The sequence below is a fragment of the Epinephelus lanceolatus genome, chromosome 3, assembly GCF_041903045.1.
Source record: "Epinephelus lanceolatus isolate andai-2023 chromosome 3, ASM4190304v1, whole genome shotgun sequence".
Classification (NCBI taxonomy): domain Eukaryota; kingdom Metazoa; phylum Chordata; class Actinopteri; order Perciformes; family Serranidae; genus Epinephelus; species Epinephelus lanceolatus.
In genome coordinates, this window is record NC_135736.1 from 3,830,190 (window position 1) to 3,850,570 (window position 20,381).

A 20,381-nucleotide genomic window follows, 5' to 3' on the forward strand; every position below is an offset into this window, starting at 1 on the left:
TCAAGTATGAGGCCATCAGGAGGTGACCCTCTACTGAGCCTGAGTCCTGATGGACTAATGTATGGGGGAAAACCTTGAGCCTGTAGCTGACATGGCCTCTAATGGTAATGGCTCATCACTCCAGGGGCTGGAGCTGTTACTTGTGGCCAAGCATGAAAGGAAGAGGATTCTGCACAGCCTGGAACACCGCCACAGAGGCGGATAACAAGCCATCCATCTCTGCCTGTCCCCCACGCCCAAAAAATTGTGTACCTCCAGAGGGGCACTGTTGGAATTTTTAAAATAGGAGGCCAAGAGGGAGGACAAGTGATTTGAGGCCATGCAAGCAAACTCCAATGGCAATTCCAGATGGCAATATTCACACACTTCATGGAGCAGTGACAGGACACCAGCAGTTGCTCTGCCAGGTTGTTCTTTCTGAGGATCCTCAGGATATGGAGATGCTGCTGTGCCCTTTTCACAAGCGCGGTGGTATTTGCATTCAATGACAGGTCATCATCCATGTATGCGCCCAGGAACTTGAATTGCGAGACCCTCTTCATGCAGTCTCCGTTGATGTGGATGGGATGTGGATCAGATTTTTTCCTTCTGTAGTCGATGATCAGCTCCTTGATTTTGAGGGTGTTCAGGACCAGGTTGTTCTCTGTGCACACCACTGACAGCCTCTGGAACTCATCTCTGCATGCAGTTTCATCCCCCCAGAGATGAGCTCCACCACGTCATCCGCAAACTTGATGATGGCTTTGCTCCGGTGTGCGGGGGGTGCAGTCATGGGTAGAGTATAGAGTAGGGGGCTCAGCACACATCCCTGAGGAGCATCAGTGCTGAGGCTGAGGGCTCAGCAGAGATGGAGATAGTCCTACTCTCTGAGTGAGATCAAACAAGAAATCTCTGATCCAGTAACACATGGTATGTAAAAGAATATACATTATTGAAACAAAAAGACACATTGCTTATCCTGAAGTATGGTGGCCCATGTCCCAGGCCTTTATGTAAATATACAAATGCCAATAATCACGTTCTTGCAACTCCACAGCATGCGCACACGAGAGCGGAGAGCAGCCATGCCATTCAAACCTTCAACATGCCAAAGGCCCACTCTGTTATAGAACAGGCCTTGGCTTATTGAAGCAGCTCCTTGGCTGATTGAAGCAGCTCTGCACCTTCCCTTGCAGTGGTTCTCTGTATAGAGTGATGATGGCTAACAGGTCTTTCAATGCATGGGTAGCCACCATCACCCAAAATTTTAACCCTGCAGAGAGTAGAAAACCACTGATTAATGTATTTATAGTGACTGGACTGGATGATGTGTTTAGTATTTACACTTGGCCGGCAGTGCAAATACTAAACACATTAAAAAGAGGCAGATAGGCCTACAAAACAAAACAAAAAACTGGAGCACTGAATGTTAGCCTGTCAGTGTGGTGAATTAACAAATGATTCAATAACAATGTAATACTAATAAATGCGTCTAAACAGAGTCTGCAGTTGTTGAGTCTTGCAGTACTTTGCCTTATTTTTATTTCTTCTTAATATGTTTATTGTATGTTTATGTATGCACCAGAAACCAAAGCAAATTTAGTGTGAGTGAAAACCCTAACTTGGCAATAAATCTCATTCTGATTGTTCTGATTCTGCTGGTCTTCTGTTGGTCTCTAAACTAAAATTCTGGCCATATCTGACACATGTCACCTTCAAAGTATATTAGAAGTACACAAGGCAGGCTTTTTTTTAATCTATTTATTTTATTTTTATTGTTTACCTTTCCGAGGAGTGGTGTCAGTGCACGTGGAGCTGCTCCTACACAGCAGTGTGGCCAAACTGAGAACTCACCACCTACCTGTTTGAGTGGGTAGAGATTCTCGATAGAGAGACAGATTAATACACACATAGACGGATAGACAGAGAGAAAGAGAGAGAGAGAGAGAGAGAGAGAGAGAGAGAGAGAGAGAGAGAGAGAGAGAGAGAGAGAGAGAGAGAGAGAGAGAGAGAGAGAGAAGCCTGAAGATTACATCTTCCACACCCAGCTGTGGAAGATATTTGAGTCCACATGCAAGTACAAAATCTGGAAAAGTTGATGTTGTTTTTTTTGTTTTGTTTTTCATGCAGTGAAATGAGTGGTCAGACCTTTGTTAGTAAGTAAGTAGGTAGTGTTGTGGATTTATTTGCTGCCCTCAAACCAAAAATTTGTCTTCAGTAAAACTTGCTTCCAATAAAATCAAAGAAAGTTCAGAGCACTCTGAAGAAAAACCAGGAGGCTGATCAGAAGTCCAATGCAAGAAGGTTTATTCTTTGTTCAGAGATGACATCCAAATAAACCCATGTGAGTTGGTGGTCCGGACCAAGAACTGAACCCAAAAGGCTCGGGCACTGACCTTTATACCTAGTCTCTCTCTCTCTCTCTCTCTCTCTCTCTCTCTCTCTCACTTTCTTAAGTTTTTTAACCAATCATATGTGTAGATTTACCCTTATTTTTTCATAAGTCATATACATCACAACATCACTTTTACGTCACTTGAACCCTGACAGACCCCTAAAACCAGTTAAAACTGGTTGGAGGGCCTTCCTTCTCAAAAGTGTCAACCTCAGCACTTTACGTCTTCCATATCTGATCTCCCCCCCTTTGATGTATCCCAATTATCCAAGTTTGAGTTGGTGTGTGTGTTGCAGGTGCATTGAATGGCCTCAGGGTGTGTGTATGTCCCTTGTTTATACTATAGGGGCTTCATTCTACTATTAGAATGACAATTATATTTTAAATTCACACAGTGATAACATATTGATGATGCAGTAGTAATGTATTGATAACACAGTGGTAATATATTGATAATAAGGCCAATTCCTTTATTTTTGTTGTAGACTGAAAATATTTGGGTTTGACATCAAAAGATGAATATGGGACAAGAGATCAACATTTCAGCTTTTATTTCCAGGTATTTACATCTGGATCTGATACACAACTTAGAAGATAGCACCTTTTGTTTGAACCCACCCATTTTTCATGAGAACAAAAGTATTGGAACATGTGACTGACAGGTGTGTTTTGTTGCCCAGGTGTCTTCCAATTACACTGATTATTCAAACAATAAATAGCACTGAATGTCTGAGCTCAGTTTCAGATTGGGTACGATAGGTTTTGCCTGTGCAGACTGCATTTAGAGGTGGAACCAACATGAAAACCAGAGAGCTGTCTATGGGTGAAAAGCAACTGTGAATCTGAGAGAAGATGGACAATCAATCAGAGCCATTGCACAAACATTGGCCATAGCCAGTACAACCATTTGGAATGTCCTGAAGAACAAAGAAACCACTGGTGTACCAAGCAACAGACGTCGAACAGGTAGACCAAGGAAAACATCAACAGTTGATGACAGAAACATTGTGAGAGCTGTAAAGAAAGACCCTAAAACAACTGTTAGTGACATCAGCAACAACCTCCAGAGGGCAGGAGTGAAGGTATCACAATCTACTGTTCGCAGAAGACTTCATGAACAAAAGTACAGAGGCTACACCAGAAGATGCAAACCACTCATTAGCAAGAAGAATAGGAAGGCCAGGCTGGAATTTGCCAAAAGGTACAGAGATGAGCCTCAAAAATTCTGGGAAAAAGTTTTATGGACTGATGAGACAAAGATTAACTTTTTCCAAAGTGATGGAAAGGCAAAAGTTTGGAGAAAGAAAGGATCTGCTCATGATCCCAAACATACAAGCTCATCTGTGAAACACGGTGGAGGTAATGTCATGGCTTGGGCTTGCATGGCTTCTTCTGGGACGGGCTCTTTCATCTTCATTGATGATGTAACACATGATGGCAGCAGCAAAATGAACTCAGAAGTCTACAGAAACATTTTGTCTGCTAATTTAAAGAAAGATGCAACCAAACTGATTGGGAGATCCTTCATCATGCAGCAAGATAACGACCCAAAACACACTGCCAAAACAACAAAGGAGTTCATCAGGGGCAAGAAGTGGAAGGTTTTAGACTGGCCAAGTCAGTCTCCAGACTTAAACCCAATAGAGCATGCATTTTACCTGCTGAAGAGGAGACTGAAGGGAGTAACCCCCCAAAACAAACAACAACTGAAAGAGGCTGCGGTGAAAGCCTGGAAAAGCATCACAAAAGAAGAATGCAAAAGTTTGGTGATGTCAATGGGTCACAGGCTTGATGCAGTTATTGAAAGCAAAGGATTTGCAACTAAATATTAAGTCTCATTCACTTTAATCTATTTTAAGTTTATATGTTCCAATACTTTTGCTCACCTAAAAAAATTGTGTTCCATTACAAATAATGCTATCTTCTAAGTTGTGTATCAGATCCAGATGTAAATACCTGGAAATAAAAGCTGAAATGTTGATCTCTTGTCTCATATTCATCTTTTGATGTCAAACCCAAATGTTTTCAGTCGACAACAAAAGTAAACGAATTGGACTCACTGTTCCAATACTTTTGGAGAGCACTGTATTGATAATACAACTCAACACACAGTGATTATACTTAGATTTTGGTGCTCTTTACTATATTAACTCAATTTGATAAGATATGATATACATGTACATACATACACATGCATATATACATACACACACATATATGTACAGTACAGGCCAAAAGTTTGGACACACCTTCTCATTCAATGCGTTTTCTTTATTTTCATGACTATTTACATTGTAGATTCTCACTGAAGGCATCAAAACTATGAATGAACACATGTGGAGTTATGTACTTAACAAAAAAAGGTGAAATAACTGAAAACATGTTTTATATTCTAGTTTCTTCAAAATAGCCACCCTTTGCTCTGATTACTGCTTTGCACACTCTTGGCATTCTCTCCATGAGCTTCAAGAGGTAGTCACCTGAAATGGTTTCCACTTCACAGGTGTGCCTTATCAGGGTTAATTAGTGGAATTTCTTGCTTTATCAATGGGGTTGGGACCATCAGTTGTGTTGTGCAGAAGTCAGGTTAATACACAGCCGACAGCCCTATTGGACAACTGTTAAAATTCCTATTATGGCAAGAACCAATCAGCTAACTAAAGAAAAACGAGTGGCCATCATTACTTTAAGAAATGAAGGTCAGTCAGTCCGGAAAATTGCAAAAACTTTAAATGTGTCCCCAAGTGGAGTCGCAAAAACCATCAAGCGCTACAACGAAACTGGCACACATGAGGACCGACCCAGGAAAGGAAGACCAAGAGTCACCTCTGCTTCTGAGGATAAGTTCATCCGAGTCACCAGCCTCAGAAATCGCAAGTTAACAGCAGCTCAGATCAGAGACCAGATGAATGCCACACAGAGTTCTAGCAGCAGAGCCATCTCTAGAACAACTGTTAAGAGGAGACTGCGCCAATCAGGCCTTCATGGTCAAATAGCTGCTAGGAAACCACTGCTAAGGAGAGGCAACAAGCAGAAGAGATTTGTTTGGGCCAAGAAACACAAGGAATGGACATTAGACCAGTGGAAATCTGTGCTTTGGTCTGATGAGTCCAAATTTGAGATCTTTGGTTCCAACCGCCGTGTCTTTGTGAGACGCAGAAAAGGTGAACGGATGGATTCCACATGCCTGGTTCCCACTGTGAAGCATGGAGGAGGAGGTGTCATGGTGTGGGGGTGTTTTGCTGGTGACACTGTTGGGGATTTATTCAAAATTGAAGGCACACTGAACCAGCATGGCTACCACAGCATCCTGCAGCGACATGCCATCCCATCCGGTTTGCGTTTAGTTGGACGATCATTTATTTTTCAACAGGACAATGACCCCAAACACACCTCCAGGCTGTGTAAGGGCTATTTGACCAAGAAGGAGAGTGATGGAGTGCTGCGGCAGATGACCTGGCCTCCACAGTCACCGGACCTGAACCCAATCCAGATGGTTTGGGGTGAGCTGGACCGCAGAGTGAAGGCAAAGGAGCCAACAAGTGCTAAACACCTCTGGGAACTCCTTCAAGACTGTTGGAAAACCATTTCAGGTGACTACCTCTTGAAGCTCATGGAGAGAATGCCAAGAGTGTGCAAAGCAGTAATCAGAGCAAAGGGTGGCTATTTTGAAGAAACTAGAATATAAAACATGTTTTCAGTTATTTCACCTTTTTTTGTTAAGTACATAACTCCACATGTGTTCATTCATAGTTTTGATGCCTTCAGTGAGAATCTACAATGTAAATAGTCATGAAAATAAAGAAAACGCATTGAATGAGAAGGTGTGTCCAAACTTTTGGCCTGTTCTGTATGTATATATATATATATATATATATATATATATATATATATATATATATATATGCATTCACACGCACATCATGATCAGATAGCTGTTTAAAACAAAACCTCAACAGTAGTGGGTTATTTTCCACAGCCAAATTATGCTTCATCCCATTCCTTCCAAAATGTACTGTTATCAATGGTCTTTGCCGCTAATGATCGCATTAATACTTGTTATTCACTATCGTCGGACCATTTCAGTAATCACAACAGCCAGGCTAGTCAAACCAATTTTGCATATCAGTCACAATACAGAAGAAGTCAATTTAGTGTAAAATCAAAGAATATTTGAATAGGATTTTAGCATGTGCAGAATGATGATACATAAACCAGCACAATGAGTAGCCAAGTTTGTTATTATAGTACAAAAATGAAAATCTTGTAAAGGGGCATGTTACATCACTACCGAGGCAAGAATTATCCTATTAATTAATCTGTCCATTATATTTTGAGGCAGGATGTCCCTGGGGGTTTTCGCCCCCTTTCTAAGGGGGGCCTCTTGTTTATCCTTGGGGTATGTGTCTACATAGTGTTTTTGGTCAGCAGAAAAGCAGTGGCAACGCGGTGGGGAGAGCTTCATCCCAGCACTTTTTTTTTAATGATGCTGTGCATGGGGTTTGTTTCTATGACCACCATGGGCTCTAGTTTCCCGGCGCAGTGCAGGGTGGCGCAGGGTGGCGAACCCCGCGCAGAGCTAGTTTCGAGCAGCGCAACCCGAGGCGCACTCAGTTTGGTAGTTTGGCAGACCGAGGTGCGCTGAGATGGGTGTGGCGGCGCAGCAGGGGGAGGTGTTGACAAATCCAGCTTGGCGCAGTGACAGTTTCGTGCCAAAAGGCTTCGCTGAAGGTGCGCTAAAAGCTCGCCATCTGAAACCAGGTCTACTGTCAGCGCAGGGGGAGCACAGCCGGTGTAAGCCGAAGTTTGGCTGACCGGCGGATAGTGCGCACATGTCATCAAAACCTCACAGGCAGGTTTCCAGAATATCAGGCACATTAACGATGCAATAAATACCCAAAAAAACACTATTCAATGCAACTATCTGCAATCAGCACATAAATGTATCTCTATATCGACTGTCGCGTCACATCTGATGTCAGATCAAAGGGGATCGGCACCGTTTGGCACATTTGGCACGCATAATGGAAACCCAACCTGATTTGATTAACACAGCTGCAAACTAATGAGTTCACATCCCTCTCAGCCAACCACACACAGCCACAGCATCAGATAGGGAGTATATATTCAGCATCTGTCATCTTAGAAAAGTCAAAAGGAAAGAAACAGAGTGAGACTGCGAGAGAGAAAGAGAGAGAGAGAGCGCGCGCGCACAAGAGAAACGCAACATTGATTTACAATTGTGGTGACCTCCTCCCAGGCTACCTTTGCATCATCAGCCCGTGGAGGTCTGCTCGCAGTTCCGTATATTCGGACACTGCGAGCAGACCTCCCGGACCAAAACATAAGTTTCCTCCTGGGAGAAGTTTGGCCGTCTGACGCTGCTGCTCTCTTCTGCCATGGCGAATTGAGTAAACTCTCATTACACCTTCGCGCGGCGCATTTAAGGGCGAGGAGAGGGGCTCATTTGATTGGTGCGATGTGTGTAAAACCCACTCCATGCCTTCTCTCCTCCCTCTTTCCGACTTGCGCCGGTAGGAGGGACGGAGGTGGGATAGAGGAGTAGTTGCGCCAGGGCGCACGGTGTGCCAGACTTCAATCAATCAATCAATCAATCAATCAATCAATCAATCAATCAATTTTATTTATAAAGCCCAATATCACAAATCACAATTTGCCTCACGGGGCTTTACAGCATACGACATCCCTCTGTCCTCATGACCCTCGCAGCGGATAAGGAAAAACTCCCCAAAAAAACCCCTTTAACAGGGAAAAAAAAAATGGTAGAAAGCTGAGGAAGAGCAACTGAGGAGGGATCCCTCTTCCAGGACGGACAGACGTGCAATAGATGTCGTACAGAACAGATCAGCATAATAAATTAACAGTAAGACTTACAAAGTCCACCTGGCCACACCCAGTTGGCGAAGCGCAGGTGTGCTGCGCCGCCGCTGCGCCTGGTCTGCGAAACTAGAGCCCCATATCTTTACATAGACATTATCCATGTAGCTTTTGCAACACTATGATAACAGAGGATTGACTACAGAGTTAACAACAAACTTTTAACGTGTACAGTGATAAAAGCACAACCCTCACCAGCAACATTCAGTTTCTGCTGGCTGATCTGCTCCAACAAATGTTCTGTCTTTGTTGTGACAACTATGTCAACAAAAACGGTCTGTGAAATTAGTACAGCAAGTTGTGCCAGCTGGCACTGATCGACCAACATCTTGAACTATACTGTGATGTAACACACCGTGTTTGTGTTGTACACTACTGCACTGATGCACTGATGTTGAGATGTGACCAATATTGCCTTTGCATGTCCAAAGGACCCATAAGAATTTGTTGTGAAAGATACTCTGAACAAATAAGTCAATTTCCAATATAAATTTACACAGTAGAAATGAACAATGGCAAAATGTGCAATGTACTGTGAAATTATTATTTTCTAAGGTTCTTACAGCATTTCTACAAATTTGTGTCATTAAACTAAACATGTAGGTTACAAATGAAGTAATTCCCCCTATAACAATGGCACCTGCTGCTTGCCTCTGAGACCCAGAGTAGTTGCCAGAAATTGAGTCACAGAGCAGACATGGATCAAGCATTAACAAGCTAGAAACGTGTAGGATGTAAAGGCCCAGACAGCAAACCTACATCAAAGAAAAAGTTGCAACGAAGGGTGACTGTGTCGCCTCACGTCACCTATGTCTTGACCAAAAAGTTGCTATTGAATACATTGTGAAGACTGCAGCTACAGCCATAATTCAAAAAGGGAAACCAGAAGAACAACAGGATGGATTTCAGATGCTAGTTAGCTTGTTAGCACATGAACACAATCCAATGTTGAAAGACGGAGGGACATTTAGCTTGTGCTACCAAACAATAACACAAACAATTAAACAATTACAAAATGATTCTGCAAAAGAGCTCAAAGGAAAAATGATCTTACCTTATATAACAAATTTGTTTTAATCTCACTCCCTCTCAGGGGCGAAAATCCCATTTCATAGCTGGGGGGGACAATAAACAGTAAAATTTTAGAGAATAATTCCAGGGGGGGACAAGGAAAAAAAGTTGTTTTATACAACATCTTTTACCGCACTTTGACGCTTTAATCTTCTCTCTATCTCTCCAACAGGCAGGCATAGGACCTTTCTTAGCACTGGCTGAGTCCACCTGCACATGTCCAGATTTAAAAAAAAAAAATGATTGAAATCAAATTAACATGTACACAACGACAACAGTCAGGTGCGCCGTGCTGTCCAAGGTGCTGAGTGTGTTCAGAGCAGAGCAGGTCTCTGTCTCCCTGTGCGCAGTAGTGTGAATATTTATGCTATTAAGTAAACGGAGAAAACATGTCTCTCATTGTTTAATAGCAGCAAAACAATAAGGCTTCAGTCATCAAAGACCGAAACTCGATCTCTCTCCTTCTCTCCCTCTTTTTCATCTGGCTCAGGTGTGTGGAATGGATCCATCGTCTCTGGCTGGCTGCAGGAGCAAACCGTTTTGTTTGTTTTTTTCGTTTTTTTACCGGCAGTGAGATAAACATTTCCTGCAATTAAACTGGTGAACTGCTTTATAAACAGTGTGCTGTGAGATCTGCCACTGCGCACCTCAAAACCTTGCATAATGATCGCGTGTAATGGCCGCTTCTCGTCACTTAAACTGCACGTCTGTCGTGTGTCTCACTGACAGGTGGAGAGCCTACAGATATTAACTACGAGCCGCTCCGTCACTGACTGCTCTTGTCCTGTCCTCTCCCTCTTCTTTCTCTCCTGTCCTCTCTGACTATCACTAAACTCTGGCTTTTGAACAATGCAGGAGAAATGTTGCAGACAGTTTATATTATCAGCCTGGGCCTGGGGCTTGTTGTAACAGTAAATGGGATGTGTTGTAACTTATGTAAGTTAAACTGTATCTGTGTGAGTGAACATCTTACCCCGCGTGATGTGGGCAGCCGGGTCCAGCCACACGCTGCAACTGCTGCCAAGTACTAACGGCTGCTAGCCCCGCCCGTTGGAAAGAGTGTGGGATATACCACTACTAGGAATGGGAGGGGGGGACTAAATCTTTTAAGATTTAAATAGCACATTATTACGCTTTTATAATGAGCACTGCTTACATTGTGCTTTTAATAAATACTACTGCATTGTTCAAAAATTATTAATTGTGTCTCAAATTATTCTAGGGGGGTACAGCTTTATTGAAGGGGGAGTCATGTCCCCCCTGTCCCCCCCGGGATTTCCGCCCCTGCTCCCTCTGATTTTAGTTCTCTGTTTACTTTCCTCACTTCCATTCCTCTTTTCATGAGCTGAGCTGAACTACTAGTCAAAGTGATTTTATTCACCCAATCACTTTGACGCCAATTCGACATGCTGAATAGGCTAAAAAAAAAAGCAGAGGAGGGCCAACGATATGGGATACACTGCAAAAACTGGAGCGACGACAGTCACTCACCGACATTTAGACGACTGTCAGCTTGGTTTTTCAGAGCCCTAAGAAAGAGTGAAGGAAGTATAGCTAAGAAGGAATTAGACTGAAAAACAGATCCATTAAAGATTGATAGCTGAAAAAGATAAATGAATGAACTGTATAAAACACTTTCCTGCTGTGAATAAACTGTTGGTAAAAATTAATTAAATAAGATATATGCTGTTCCTATTGTAGTTTAAATGATTTCATTTATTGGATCTCGTAACTGAAAACGTCCAGATGTCACAGTTTGCATTCCTGATCACCAGCTCTTTTCTCTTTTCAGCCCTTAGTCAATAGTTTTCCACTCATCCCACCTTTCTACCACTCCTACCTGCCAACCAATCAACTGCATACTTTTCTTCTTGCTCCTGCCTGTCCACCACGCCCACCTCATCAAGGCAGCTCAGTTCACCTGTTCCTCATTATTCCCAGCCAGTACATACACACCAGCGTCTCAGTCACTGGTTGCCAGATTGTTCTTCACCACTCATGCAAGACTCTCCAGCACTTTATTCTGGACTGATTTCTTGTTGCCAACCCTGCCTGCCTCCGACCTGCCTGTCTCATCTGACTCCCAGTAAACGCCTCCCTGACATCGAGACCTGCCTCTGCATCCTTGGTTCCTCTTTGCCTGTGGCTGCTTGGCGTTTTCATCTGACAGCGCTACAGTGTGAGTTTTCCAGTCTGCTTATCTGTGGTTTCCTGCAGTCCAGAGATTTTCACTTTACTGTGAGTACTTACCTGCTGGCTTCTCGACCTTCTGCTTGGCCTCGACATGCCTTCTACCTACTCCATTCTGGTTCATCTGTATGGACTGTGTATTTACCTGGTCCTGGATTTTCTGCCTTTTTGACTACGTCACTTGCCCACTCCTCGATGGTTGTAGAAAAGGTGCCAAAGTTAGTTATTACTAAGTGCCTTTGCCTCTCAAAGTCCAACCCTAATGTCCCCATCGCAAGAAGTGGAAACAGGTAAAGCTGGGTAATAGGGCAATGGCGAAACTCATAGGCCAATCACCAGTGAAGTGGATTAAAAACAATTACAGAAACATTGAAGAGTAAGAAACCCCATAATCTAAGAAATAAAGGCTCTTCAAGCATACAAGCTAAAGAGACAATGAAGACGCATGCTGAAAACCACATGGAGAGGGTGCGTCGGAATCTTCTATCTCCAAGGCAACCTACCAACATCACCACCTGGAACATCAGGACCATGTTCACAGCAGGGAAGACGTCAGTCATCGCAGATGAGATAAGGAGATACAAGATCTCTATCCTCGGCCTGTGCAAGACTATATGGCACCAGACAGGAGAAGTCAAATTGGTCAGTGGCGAGTCCATACTCTACACTGGACACACAGATGAAAATGCACCACACAAGGAGGGAGTGGCATTCATGCTCTCCAAAGAAGCACAGAGAGCCCTCATCAGTTGGGAGCCCATCAACTCCAGGATCATCACTGCAAGATTTCAAACCACCCATAAAAGAATCAACCTCCGAGTCATACAGTGCTATGCACCCACCAACAATACTACTGATGAACTAAAAGACAAATTCTACAACCAACTACAACACCTACTCCAGGCCAGGAAGGAAAAAGACATCCTCCTCCTCATGGGAGACATGAATTTCAAGGTTGGAAACAACAATAGTGGATATGACCTGGTGATGGGAAAGCAAGGAATTGGCAGCATGAACGAAAATAGGGAGAGATTTGCAGACATCTGTGCTGACAACAATCTGGTCAAAGGAGGAACCATATTCCCCCACAAACCCATTCACAAAGCCCCCTGGATATCACCTGACCATACTACTGAAAACCAAATCGACCACATATGCATAAACAGGAAGTTTAGGCATTCTCTCCTAGATGTTTGAGTGAAGAGGGGGTCAGACGCTGGGTCAGACCATCACCTACTGGCTGCAAATCTCCAACTCAAGCTCAAGCGTTGCAATAACCCTTCTGACAGAAGAACAAAGTTCAACATCCAGCCTTACCAGGACTTAAGAACAACTGAACTGTACCAAACCATCCTACAGAACAGGTTCCATGCCCTGCAAGAAGAAGAAGCAGAAAAACCAGTGGAAGAGTACTGGATCAGCCTGAAAACCATATGGAAGGAGGCATGTCTAAAAGTGGTGGGGAAAAAGAAAATGAACCACAAACCTTGGCTATCTACAGAAACACTGTGGTCTTAGATCTCGGGACTTTAAATCTCCGTCTAGGTGGCAGGAGCTGGAATTCACTGGCTAGGGGATGGGAGTCATCATTAGAAATGGAGCTGGCCAGCCGCTGCAACTGCCTGGTATACAGCGACTGTAGGCACAGCTGTGACTCCCCGTAGGAAGGGGAGCTGGATTGGACACACACTTAGAAGAAACAACACAGCAATAACCAAACAGGCACTGACTTGGAACCCACAAGATAAGCGAGGCAGAGGAAGACCCAAAAACACCTGGAGAAGGAGCACAGAGCACAAATTCAAGAAGAAGGGACTGACATGGAAACAGCTGGAGAGTGCCTTTGCCATATTATGTTTCAATGTTTAATGTTTTCTGCATATTTAGTGTTGATAAGTCTATAAGGGAGCCGCCCCACCTGCTGGTGGTATATCGTAACTGACGTCACACAGTTGGAAAGTAGTAGTAGTGTGGGCTGGTCGAGGGATGAATTATGACTGAGCAGTGCAATAACATCATGACAAGTGGACTGTGCGTGAATGCATAAAGGTGCATTACCAGCACCTACTATGTCAATCCACTTTCTTTCAAGTACTGGAATAGACTCCCTAACCCAATTGTAAATATACTTTCCAAACTCAATTCTTCCCCTCCAATCGATTTCTCTCTTTAATAATTCTCGCTCTCGAGAATACTTATTACAGTGCAAAATGACATATTCCACTGATTCTTCTATATGACATAGGTTACATAATCCTGAGGGATGTTTGTTTATTAAATGCAGTGTTTTATTTAGTCTGGTGTGTCCTACCCTCAGCCTTGTTAAGATGTTCTCCTCTTTGGTGCTTCTTTTAGCTGACCTCATTGTGCCCACTTCTTGCTGTACTGCATAGAGGTGTCATCCTGTATTTGTTATATCCCAACTGTGCTGCCACTCTTTAATGATGTTTCTTTTGATTAGTCCTTTTGCTTCAGATTTACTGAGTGAAATTTTCATGATTTCCTCAGGCTTCAGTGCCTGTTTTGCTAATGCATCCACCATTTCATTGCCCTTAATCCATCTGTGTGCTGGTACCCACATAGATGTTATCAAAACATTCATATTTTTAAATCTGTACAGAGTTTCATATATCTCATTAACTATATCCTGCCTACTGTGAGATGTAAATGACTGTGATGACATTAATGCAGAACATGAATCTGTACACAGAATAACCTTTTTAATTTGCAAATCCTCTATCCACTGTAATGCTGTTGCAATTGCTATCATCTCGACTGTATAAACTGACAAATGATCTAATGTTCTTCTTTTCACAGAAACTTTTAAGGTTGGTATACTCAAAGCAAAGCTTTGGATCCATCTGTGTATACTGGGATGAATGTTTGATATAATGTTTGCAACCTATCTTCAACCAAAACTGCAACATTTCCAATATCTTTATGTACCTGCACTTTTTCTGAATAGTGTGGAAAAGCCAAGTGTGGAAAAATGAGACAGCTCCCTACTGTATATGATATCTATGGGTCGGACCGCTTAAAGTGGCGCACCCACCGGATCATGTCTTAAATGGCCACTATTAGCTCCGGCACCCGTGCCTCGGCTGGATCGCGCATGCCATGGATCCAGTGGGTTGCCATAAATGGGCCTGTCCCAGAGGCATTCAACTACCAGAGGGCTTTTGAAATCTTCTTTTGGAAGCCGCATAAAATTAAATGCTCTGATTCAGGGTGCCATACTTGCAAATCGTGAGGGATGGAGGGGGAGGGAGGGAAGCAGTAATATGTGTGTGTTGTGTGTAACTTATTTGAGTCTCACCTTTTGTTTTCTTTTCGTATTGCATATTTTCTATTGTTTTGTGTATCTGTAACTGTGTTTGTGAGTGAGAGAGTTTTCAAATAATATGATGATAAAATTTTGGTGGTGATCGGTTCAAGCAAAGTGGATAAAATAATAAAATGGCGGGAAATCCGAGCTGCTTGGCGGAGGTCTGCGCTCTCCGAGTGCTTTTCTAGTTATAATTACAGTGGGGTTTGTTTGTTTTTTCAAATAAACTGCTGTGCGCACAGGGTGAAACATTTGATTAAATCTATCCAAAAGGAACAAAGGAGGAAGATAATGGAAGGAACACCTACAGCACCGAGACAGAAATGAGAACACTCTTCAGCTAATGTGAGGGCGGTCTGAAGAGGAATGAGCAGGATTTCTGGCCATGAGGCTGCCAGGCCAAATGCTGGAGGAGATTCAGCAACAGCGTGACAGACCCATCCTCTTTGTAACATTATACTATTTTCTTGTGTACAAGCCCAGTATTATCTGTCAGAAACAGACTCCATGAGGGTGGCATGCGGGCCCAATGTCCTAAAGTGGGACCTGTGCTCACAGCCCAGCACCGTGCAACTCAATCTGCATTTGCCTGAAAACACCAGAATCGGCAGGTCCGTATTTGGCAATTGTCAGACCTTATGCTGTTGCAGTGGACCCTGGGTTCCTCCTGGTGCAGGACAATCCCCAGCCTCATGTGGCAAGAGTGTGTAGGCAGTTCCTAGATAATTAAGGTATTGATGCCATTGACTGGCCCTCTCATTCCCATGACTTAAATCCAACTGAGCACCTTTGGGATGTTCTGTATCGGTGTATCCAATGCCACCAAGTACAGTCACCTACTGTCCAGTTGAGTTGCTGTGATAAAATTCAGGCAAGTTAGATCAGCCTGTGACTTCAACTTTTTACTTTGATTTTTGGTGTGATTTTGAATCCAGCCCTCAGTGGGTTGATAATTTTGGTTTCCACTGACTGTTGTTACATCATTTTGTTCTCAACAAATCACATAATGTACATCAGTAAAGATGATAATTCCTTCATCAAGATTTGATATGTGATTTAAGTATTCCAATTTCTTTTTTTTTGAGCATTGTATTTGTAACTCACTCAAGACTCAACTTCACTATCCTCAAACATGTCTCTTTATATTTGTGTTGTGTAAAGTCATATTCACAAAAATACAGTGTGAACTGCAAATTAGAATAGCTTACTCTGTAAACACGTACTTTAATTTCACCTAAAAATGTTACAGGTTTACAAATGTAAACAGTTTCACCACAGCAAATACGTGTTAAGTCATATTTAGGCATTTGCGGATCAATTTTTTTCATGTGAAGTGGTTTTGCACATTTGTCGATGACTTCCTGTCAGTTTGTGGACCATGTGACATCTGTGACTCAACCCTTAGAACTAAACCACAACTTGCTATAAAACACAGCTACTATACAGTAATCCAAAATAGCAAAACATCCTACTAACCACACTCATCCATGTCTCCCAACAAACCAGATACCAGAGCAAAAACAGAAAACAGTAGAGCACACAGCCAAAGCCAGCACATAACTGAACCAAATCACATAATCAGCGTGTGCAATCAATCATGTGCCTGCTGCTACGTAAAGCACAAACAACCTTACCAACAAAGCAGCCTGGGGGGTATGCCATCAACGCAGCTAAAGAAATCTGCGCTTAATTGAAAAAGCCCTGTTTGACTGAACATCAACTTCCACTTAAGACTGAAGCCGTTCTATTAACACAATTCAGCCTTGTCTAATCAGAGTTAACTGTAGCCAGGCTGGAATAAGCTTCACTTGAGCATGCACACGGAGTAGACAAGCAGCCCAGAACAGTCAATTGTCAACAAGAAAACAAGAGCTGTGTTCTTCTTTCAAAACAGCGCTGATGGAGCTCCATGACGAAAATTCAACAGTAATTACAGAGAGTGGCAACACTTGACAAGATGAGGGGGCTGGCCTGGGAAAAAAAAAATGCTGACAGACTAAATTTATATGTTATAGCCCACTTGTTTTTTCGTCATTTTTATTGATGATAAATAAAATATGATAAAGATGCTAAAGTTTCAGAAAACAAAACTTTTCATATAAAACAGTCAATTTGAAGTCAGAAGTCAAAATTGTATCATTTGTCTATGATCAAGTCACCATCATCAACCAGTCAACCTGCTGACTTTATAGTCTTATGTTTCTGATCAACTGTCCTTTTATAGAAGTTCTGACACGTCTCTTGGGGTCTCTGGACTCTGCGTTGGTGACATGCCAGTGCCACTTCATCCCTGTGTCTTCTTGCACCCTCGATGTTATCAGTTCATTTCCAAGCATCTTTGATGGATCCGCTGTAAATATGTGAACATGTTTTAAGTCCAGTTCTTGCCAGGCTTGAACGAGATGCCTGTCACCTTGCTGCTCAGCTGCAGACCCTGGTAATCACAGCTGTGGTTAGTCTTTGTTTCCTTGCGGGTCAGATGGAGAGCAGAAAAGTCAGGGTACAACAATGCCTCTTCCCCCTCCCTTTCAGTCTTTTTTAAGTTGCTCAGCATCAGGGCCATGTGCCTCTTGAGAAAGAGAGGCTGCAGCAGTGGAGACAGCATATGGAGGAGGTAGATCCCTATCTCTTGCCCTACGTTTCTGTTTTTCCTTCCTTTCACACTTAGGGCTCTAGTTTCGCAGACTGGGCGCGGCGGAGGTGCAGCGCACCTGCGCTTCGCCAACTGGGTGTGGCCAGGCGGATTTTGAAAGTTTGGCACACCGTGCACCTGGCGCAGCTACTCCTCTTTCCCACCTCCGTCCCTCCTACCTGCACAAGTCAGAAAGAGGGAGGAGAGAAGGCATGGAGTGGGTTTTACACACATCACAACAATCAAATGATCCCTTCTCCTCGCCCTTAAATGTGCTGCGCGAAGGTGTAATGAGAGTTTACTCAATTCGTCATGGCAGAAGAGAGCAGCAGCGTCGGACAGCCAAACTTCTCCCAGGAGGAAACCGATGTTTTGGTCCGGGAGGTCCAAGCTCACAGTGTCCGAATATACGGAACTGCGAGCAGACCTCCACGGGCTGATGATGCAAAGGTAGCCTGGGAGGAGGTCACCACAATCGTAAATCAATGTTGCGTTTCTCTCTCTCTCTCTTTCTCTCTTGCAGTCTCACTCTGTTTCTTTTCTTTTGACTTTTCTAAGATGACAGATGCTGAATATATACTCCCTATCTGATGCTGTGGCTGTGTGTGGTTGGCTGAGAGGGATGTGAACTCATTATTTTGCAGCTGTGTTAATCAAATCAGGTTGGGTTTCCATTACGCGTGCCAAACGTGCCACACGGTGCCGATCCCCTTTGATCTGACATCAGATGTGACGGGACAGTCGATATAGAGATACATTTATGTGCTGATTGCAGATAGTTGCATTGAATAGTGTTTTTGGGTATTTATTGCATCGTTAATGTGCCTGATATTCTGGAAACCTGCCTGTGAGGTTTTGGTTTTGACAGTGTGCGCACTGTCCGCCGGTCAGCCAAACTTCGGCTTACACTGGCTGCGCTCCCCCTGCGCTGACAGTAGACGTGGTTTCAGCTTGCAAGCTTTTAGTGCACCTTTGGCGAAGCCTTTTGGTACAAAACTGTCACTGCACCAAGCTGGATCTGTCAACACCTCCCCCTGCTGCGCCGCCACAACCATCTCAGCGCACCTCGATCTGCCAAACTACCAAACTGAACACGCCTTGGGTTGCGCTGCTCGAAACTAGCTCTGCGCGGGGTTCGCCACCCTGCGCCACCCTGCACTGCGCCGGGAAACTAGAGCCCATGGTGGTCATAGAAACAAACCCCATGCACAGCACATCATTAAAAAAAGTGCTGGGATGAAGCTCTCCCCACCGCATTGCCACTGCTTTTCTGCTGACCAAAAACACTATGTAGACACATGCCCCAAGGATAAACAAGGGGCCCCCCTTAGAAAGGGGGCGAAAACCCCCAGGGACATCCTGCCGGGAAACTAGAGCCCTTACTCTTGTTTTTCATTTCTTGCTTTAACATCAAGCCTGCCAAGAATTTAGCCTCCCTCACTTCAGCTTTCCTGAGCCAACTTTCTTTCCCTGTTCATTTTACTCTAACAATACTCTGTACCTTCCTAACCAATCTGTTCTCAATGTACCCATTACCCCCCTGGGTAATATGTGGAACATCCTCAACAACATTTTTCCCCATTTATCTACCATTTATTTAGCAGGACCTGAGAGTGGGTCAGGTAAAGGTTTCAAATTTCCCTGCTTTGTTCCCCATGTTTGAACTGTCTACAGTACCACAAAGAATTTATATGCCAACAAGCTCCACTCTCACAAAGGGAATGCCATCGAGCTAGGCCTACACACACTCATGAATTTAGTTTCACTACCGCTTTTCTGGAATTACATGAAAACTCGTTTCCAACACCACACTCAAAAGATTCACATGGAAACAGGTGCCTTACTACAAAATAACGACAGAGAAAATGATTCATAACACTGTACTCACTTCTTAAAAGTAGATGGAGCGTCCGCCACCCATGCCTGACTTCAGGCGGGATCCTGTCCTCCGTTTGCCGAGCGAAGCTTTCCCTGAGCCTTCTAGAGACTCCTGCCAGCAGTTTAACCCTCAGTCAAGGCTCAGGCGTCAATCAGTGGAACGTCCAACCCATCCTTGTCGCCAAATGTGAGAGAGAGTCAATGTTAGATGTCAGAGTCGCTAGGAGAACAGAATCAGTCCGCAGCTCTGTACTGCTGTAGTAGCACACAGGGGAGTTGCCAGCATCTGCCAGGCGCATACACACAGCAGACAGTTCAATAGTGTGCGATGGTAACGAGAGGGGGCAGGCAGAGAGCAATGTCAGAAGCGCTGAGATTCCAACACCAGGAGTACCCACTGAGAAAGCAGTCTCTGTGATGTGAAGCCAGCTGTGGACAGAGGAGGACTTGACAGCAGCGATGAAACATGGAATCAACAGCACACACTCAAAGGCAAGGTGTACTGCCACACAACAAAGTAATCCACACCTCAGAAGATCACAGGTCTCTGGTCTCGTTCTTTCCAGAAAGCTGCAGGAAACAGGCAACAGGAACCAGGGGGGGCAGAAGTAGAGCTTGTGGTCGAAGACGGAAGGCAGAGTGGTTTACTGGGGTCAGATGAAGCAGGTGAGTCAGGGACAGGCAGGGTTGGTACTGATGAAGCAGCCTGAAAACAAACGCTAGAAAGTCTTGCATAAGGTGAAGAACAATCTGGCAAGGAATGTCTGTGAAGTGGGCGTCTTTATAGTGACAGGGGATAATGATCCACAAGTGAGTGGCGTAGCCTGAAGAGGTGGGCGTGGAGGACTGACAGGAGCAGGAAATGAGTGGACAGGAAATACGCTGGCAGGTAGGTGTGGTGACAAGGTGGGGTGAATGGAAAATTACTGAATGGGCTGAGGAGATGGCATGTATGGAGGATGAAAAGTGCCCAATGTGACAAATGACAATAACTGAATAACCTGAACAGACAC

General features: G+C 43.8%; 1 protein-coding gene across 2 annotated transcripts in view; it reads right to left on the reverse strand.

Moving 5' to 3' along the window:
• The window catches only part of LOC117255285 (up-regulator of cell proliferation-like), a 44,574-nt gene extending 24,440 nt beyond the window's left edge, over positions 1-20,134 (reverse strand). Inside the window, exon 1 of one of the 2 annotated variants that reach the window (XM_078163404.1) lies at positions 19,379-20,134. The gene's annotated coding sequence lies outside the window, so the exon portion shown is untranslated. Of the gene's footprint in view, positions 1-1,762; positions 1,779-19,378 lie in introns of those variants that run through there. The other variant, XM_033624023.2, reaches the window with a different exon arrangement.
• Between the last annotated feature and the right edge of the window lie 247 nt (positions 20,135-20,381).